Raw genomic sequence first — 6,710 nt, 5'->3', positions numbered from 1 at the left:
CCAGTGACGGTTCCCACGTAGGTTAATATATTTGCTTCTTAAAGTAAATCTTAAACAATAAGAACAACAACAAAACCCATTTTTACTTCCACTTCCTCTTCTAGCTACTGTCCCATTAATTTTTGCTCTCTTTACAGTAAGTATCTTTGAAAGAGTACTCTATTTACTGCCCCAACTCCTTTTCTTTCATGTTCTAACTAGCTCTTGTTCCCAGCATTCCACCAAAACTCTCCATGTTACTTAATCCAATGGCCTGATCTCAGTCTTCATCTCACTTGACCTGTGAGCAGCATTTGACATAGTTGATCACTCCCTCCTCCCTGTAAGACTTCCTTCACTTCTTACATTTGTTTCTTCTGTGTTACAGGACACTTCACTCTCCTGGTCTTTGTCCTACACTCCTGTCCTACACTTTGTCTCAATCTCCTTTGCTCACTGACCTCCTAATATTGCATGTCCCCGGATTCCTGGACCTGTTCTGTACTCTCTCCCTTAGTGATCTCATTCAGTCAATGGCATTCAGTCAAGGGCATTAGATATGATAACTATGCTCACAAGTCTCTAGCCTCAGATCCACACTTGTATATCCAAGTACCTCAGCATCTCTACTTGGATGTTGAATAGACCTCTCCATTTTATTATGTCCAAAACTAAACTCCTCCCCCTCAAAAACCTTCTCTACCTACAGCCTTGTCTATCTCAGTTTATGGCAACTTCATCATTCCCACTGCAGAGGCCAACTCAGCAACTCTTACTCCCCACACCCAATCTGTCGTCAAATCCTGTTCTTCCCTTCTCCACTGACACCACCTTGGTTCCAGCCACTGTCGCCTTGACTAGGTACAGTGATGGCGAACCTTTTGAGCTCAGCGTGTCAGCATTTTGAAAAACCCTAACTTAACTCTGGTGCCGTGTCACATATAGAAATTTTTTGATATTTGCAACCATAGTAAAACAAAGACTTATATATATATATTTTTAAATATATTTTATTGATTTTTTACAGAGAGGAAGGGAGAGGGATAGAGAGTTAGAAACATCGATGAGAGAGAAACATCGATCAGCTGCCTCCTGCACATCTCCTACTGGGGATGTGCCTGCAACCCAGGTACATGCCCTTGACCGGAATCGAACCTGGGACCTTTCAGTCCGCAGGCCGACACTCTATCCACTGAGCCAAACCGGTTTCGGCAAGACTTATATTTTTGATATTTATTTTATATATTTAAATGCCATTTAACAAAGAAAAATCAACCAAAAAAATGAGTTCGCGTGTCACCTCTGACACGCGTGTCATAGGTTCGCCATTACTGGACTAGGATGTTATATCAGCCACCCTTAACCTTCATTCTGTTCTCAGTACAGCAGTTAGCGTGATCCTTTCAACATATAAAGCCAACCACCCCATGATTCTGTTCAAAACCTCTAGTAGCTCCCTATCTCACTTAGAAAAAGCCACAATTCTTACGTTAGGCCCACAAGACCCCATCTCCTCTCTGATCTCCTGTCATTTGGTTAGCTTAAACAGATCTTGCAAGTGTTCAAGTAACCTTTATTTTACTTAATGCCACATTCACATAACTTATATTACAGTGTATGGTTATAATTGTTTCATTTTATTATTATTTGTTGTTGTTAATCTCTTTTTCTGCCTATTTTATAAACTAAACTTTATCATAGGTATTTCTATAGAGGAAAAAAAACAGTACACATGGGGTTTGGTATTCTCTGTGGTTTGAGGCCTCCCCTGGGGGTCTTGGCATGCATCCCCTGTGGAGAAGGGGGACCGGCGTAACCTGAAAGAGATGAGGACCTCTTTGAAGCTTTCAGATCTCCCCACATCCCAGAGAATTGAAGAAGTGATCAGCAAGAGTCTGGTTGCTTTTAATTTCTATTTTGATGGTGACCAAATGGTAAACTGCAGTCTCATCTTTCCTGTGACGGAAAGCAATGCCATGTAAACAAAGCCAGCCTCTTCTCCCGCTAGAAATTTCAAAAAGGCCAGTGGTTGGCAGTAAATCCAGTAGCAGGAACCAGTGCAGATTTACTGAGCGCTTGCTTCGTGCCAAGTACTGTCCTAAACATTTCTGAGGTGTTAACGAATTCAATCCTCATAATAACTCAAGGAGGAAAATAGGACTTTTAGCAGCATTTTATAAGTGAGTAGGCTGAAGCACCGCGGGTGAAGAAATGTGCCAGGCCGTCGGGCCCCAGAGCCTACATTCTTAGCCATCGTGCTCCACTGCCTGGTTGTGGAATATAAAGGGGTGAGGGGGGAGGGCTTTGCATTGAAAAGAAAGCAAAGCAATTATAATTCCATCCACGTTACTCTGCCATGCTGAAAGCGCCATAGTAATCCAAGTACTGTTTCCTGACATCAGCCTTACTACCATTGTCATGCAGGACACAGGAATCAGGCTAAATCGCTTCCAAGATACCCTTCCAATCTCCCCAGGCAAAGGAGCAGGCTCCTTGAAACACTGCCCAAACCACTCCCCTTCATCTTTGTTTCCCTAGCTCCTACTCTTTAGCTGAGCTCTGAAGGGTATGGCATTGCTTCTGAGCGCCTTACCTAAGTCCCTTTCCCCCCTTTCCCCTCCCCAGGTCCCTAACAACACCCTAGTCTGGTTTAGGTGCTTGAACTCATGTTTTTGTTCCATCAAAGTGCCTATCACAACTTGCTGCTATTTGTTCAGTGTCTAGTTCTCCACTAGATTGTAATCTTTATGAGGGCACAGTTCAGTACAGTTGTTTCGAGTGAATAAAAGTTGTATTTCTCTAGAATATCTCCAATTAGCCATGCATTAAGGTGATTTTTCTTGTGTCCAGGCTAGTCCATCTTTCTAGAAATGGAAAAGGTAATTTGCCTTTAATCTGCCTTCCAGTTGTTGGGTTTTCATGTTATCACTGCCTACGCCCTGATGCTGGCTTTCGATCAGTGCCTCTCTTGGCTTCAGATTCAGCAACATTCAGTTGCTATGTGATATGTTTCCCTAGGGTCTTTTATCTATATCTGCTCCTTTAAAGTGAGATAACTTCTTGGGGTTTCAGTTTCCTCAGCCATACAACCAAGATGCCGGATTGACTGTGGAAGATCAAGCTATAAGTCTGAGAATTGAGGTTTGAATTTAGAACTTCCGAGTCTAAATTTAACTTTCTTTAATATATATATATTGATACACATACCTTTCTGTTCCCATCTCTGATCTTGTCTACTAGTTCATGGCTATTACACATATTACTGAGTAGTAATCATATTTCATAGATGCATTATATGCACCTCCTTCAAAAAACTTTTTCTCTTGTTCCTTTGTTCTGTTTTTCACTTTTATCTATTTTCTTTCCATTTCTACCTTGCCATTTTTTATCCCAAATAGTGGCACTCAGGACTTTTGAAAACATTTTTGGGGCCTATCCTAATCCTGTGGATGGATTGAAGGCTTTTGTAATATTTGTTTATTTCTATCATTCCTACACTATCATTATATTTATTTCAGAAATAGATATACAAGTCCTAGGGAGCCCTAGCTGGTTTGCTCAGTGGTTAGAGCATTGGCCTGCAGACTGAAGAGTCTCAGGTTCAGTTCTGGTCAAGGGCACAAACCTGGGTTTGCAGGCTCATCCCTGACCCCAGTCCCCGGTTGTAGCATGTGCAGGAGGCAACCAATCGATGTATCTCTCTGTCTCTCTTCCTCCCTTCCACTCTCTAAAAATCAATGGGAAAAAATATCCTTGGGTGAGGATTAACAACAACAAAGAAGTCCCAGGGATTGGAACCAGCAACATACTCTTTGGGCTTCTGGTTACGCAAGGTGATTGAACACATGCTTTTTGCTTTGCTCACTCCTGACACCTCACAGAAAAGGAATAAGACAAGTATAAACCCTTTTGGTAGTTAGAGTGTGGTTCCCCCATAGATACTCCTGTCCTAATTCCTGGAACCTGCAAATGCGTTATTTTACTTGGTAAAAGGGACTTTGCAGATATAATTGAGATAAGGGTTTTGAGATAGTAGATTATCCTGGCTCATTTGGGTGGGCTCAATGTCCTCACAAAGATTCTTGTAAGGGAAAGAGGGAGGCAGGGAAGAGGGAAATTGGAAGATGCTTCACTGTTGGCTTTGAAGACAGAACATGAGGTCATGAGCCAAGGGATGCAGACAGCCTGGAGCTCAAAAAGGCAAAGAAACAGTTTCTCCCCTGGGGTGGCCTCAAGTATTGCAACAGCTTGATTTTAGCCCACTGGATGGATTTTGAACTTCAAACCTCCAAAACTGTAAGATAATATAAATTGGTGTTGTCGTAAGCCATGAAGTTTGTGGTAATTTGTTGCAGTGGCAATAAGATTCTATACAGCCCGTTACGGACCAAAATAGGAAAGGAGATAAAATAGTTGAGAGAATTCAATGCATGTTTAGAAGATAGGATGGATGGAGGAAAGGCAACTTGACTTGGCAGGAGGGGGAAGTTGAAACCTAAGTGCCTGCAGGAGGGATATCACTAAGAAGGAAGTCAATTTGCCCTTTAGAAACCCAGAGCAGTTTGGGAATTAGAGGCCATGCCTCTCCATTCTCTCTAAAAATCAGTGAATATCCTCTGTTGAGGATTTAAAAAATGGTCCTTTGCCACAGATAGTTTTAGAAGCACTGATTTGGGATATAAAGTCAAGGCTTTGGGCTGAATATATTTGGGGAATGATTGTGCTAGAACAATCAGCAAATGACCAGTGCTCCATTTTCCTCCACAATTATATTTTGAGAATTTTACATAGAAAGAACAGAAGCATACTGAGGCCAGCATTCCCCATGTTCATAACATTCTCCTCGTCCTCCATGTTGCCCTCTCAATAAAATATCTGGAAAGAACCCAAAGAAAATATTGGCATTTTCCAAGAAGCCATGGGAAAACAGCATTACTAACCCTGGGAAGGGGGAGACATTTGACTTTGTAAGGTTAACAAGCTCTCATTCTTGCAGCCCTGTCCAAATTCTTATTTTTTCTTAGGCGAGTGTTGCTAGTCAAATATCTAAGGCATCAGAAACAATAATATAAAAAGATAGGAATTCTCATGCCTTTTAAACTGTCTTGTTAGGTTCTTACTCCTTTTCCTTTAGGCTTTATGCCCATGCTGCTCTGTACTTATTCAAAGGAAACAAACATTTACGCTAAATGTCTTTGGGGCTTAAAAACTGATGCTTTACTGTGATAAAGTAGAAGACAGTTTGTCAGGGAAGGTATTTCAGAAGGACCCGAGCACAGTTCTCCAGAAGAGTGACGTTTCTTTCAATGTCTGAGTAAAAAGGAGGAAGTCGTTATAACTGTCAATCCTAAGGCTGAGGTTCAGGTGCATCTTTAAAAAAAATGTTTTATTGATATGTTTTTTAAAAAATATATTTTATTAATTTTTTACAGAGAGGAAGGGAGAGAGATAGAGAGTTAGAAATATCGATGAGAGAGAAACATCGATCAGCTGCCTCCTGCACACTCCCTGCTGGGGATGTGCTTGCAACCAAGGTACATGCCCTTGACCGGAATCGAACCTGGGACCCTTCAGTCCGCAGGCCAACGCTCTATCCACTGAGCCACACCGGTTAGGGCTTATTTATATTTTAGAAAGAGAGCACGGTGGGGAGGGAGGGGGAGAGAGAGAGAGAGAGAGAGAGAGAGAGAGAGAGAAAGACATCAGATTGGCTGCCTCCTGTACAACCCCTATTGGGGACTGAACCTGCAACCGGGAATGTGCCCTGACCGGGAACCAAACCAGTGACTTTTTGGTGCATGGACGAAGGTCAACCAATTGAGCCGAACCGGCCAGGACTCACATGCATCTTGATTAAACTTTTCTGGTCTCTGTTTAGTTGTTCAGTCATGTGTGTTGTCTTGGTGATCCTGGAAACAACACAGCTGACTCATGCCCTTCTTGTTACCGCAGGGTACAGCGGTTCCAACCACGTCCCAGGAAGCATCCCCCGTGTCTGCAGCATGACAGGCTCTCCACACCTGGGTAGCGAGCGTCTGAGGTAGGAGTCACTGTAGCTCCTACAACTAACACACTTACATTACTAACATCCAAAGATGGCGTGGGGGTAAGGACCCCGTCTGTTTTCAAAAGCTCCTTCCACCCAGACTTTTATTCCCTCCTCGTCCTCCTCCCTCTACAAGGAATTTAGAAAGAGGTGACTTGTTTGGGTGATGGGGAAGGAGAGAAGAAATCTGTTCATCTGTACCCATCCCTCGTCAGCACATGAGAATAAGAACCCAATGTCATGATTGCCAGTGGCCCTTTTCTGTGTAGACTTTTCTAGCGAGAGATCTAGCCCTGTCAGCTAAATTCTTGCAGCCGAGTATTTGACATACTTTTTTAAAAAGAGACCTGTCAAAAATGACAGTGATTTCTTATAGGTTTCTGTGTGCTGCGTTGGCTACAGTGTTGCTTCTTCCAGGAAACATTTCCTCGCCAATAGAACTTAGAGGGCACACACATGTCCACGCCACCCCTGCCCCAGCAAATTTTATAGCATTAGGGTCTTGCGTCTCTAGATCAGGAAAAAACTGCCTCTGAGATCCTTATAGGATAAGAGGTCCCTTCGTACACAAAGCCTCCACCTGTGAGTGAGGGTATAGACAACAGTGACATGGAAATCGAATTTGCTGGGATTTGGTTTGCTCACAGCCCTGGCTCTTAGCAGGGGTGGCTTTTTACTCCAGGTT

This window comes from Myotis lucifugus, unplaced genomic scaffold, assembly GCF_000147115.1.
Source record: "Myotis lucifugus unplaced genomic scaffold, Myoluc2.0 scaffold_3, whole genome shotgun sequence".
Taxonomy (NCBI): domain Eukaryota; kingdom Metazoa; phylum Chordata; class Mammalia; order Chiroptera; family Vespertilionidae; genus Myotis; species Myotis lucifugus.
This window is presented reverse-complemented; position numbering follows the sequence as displayed.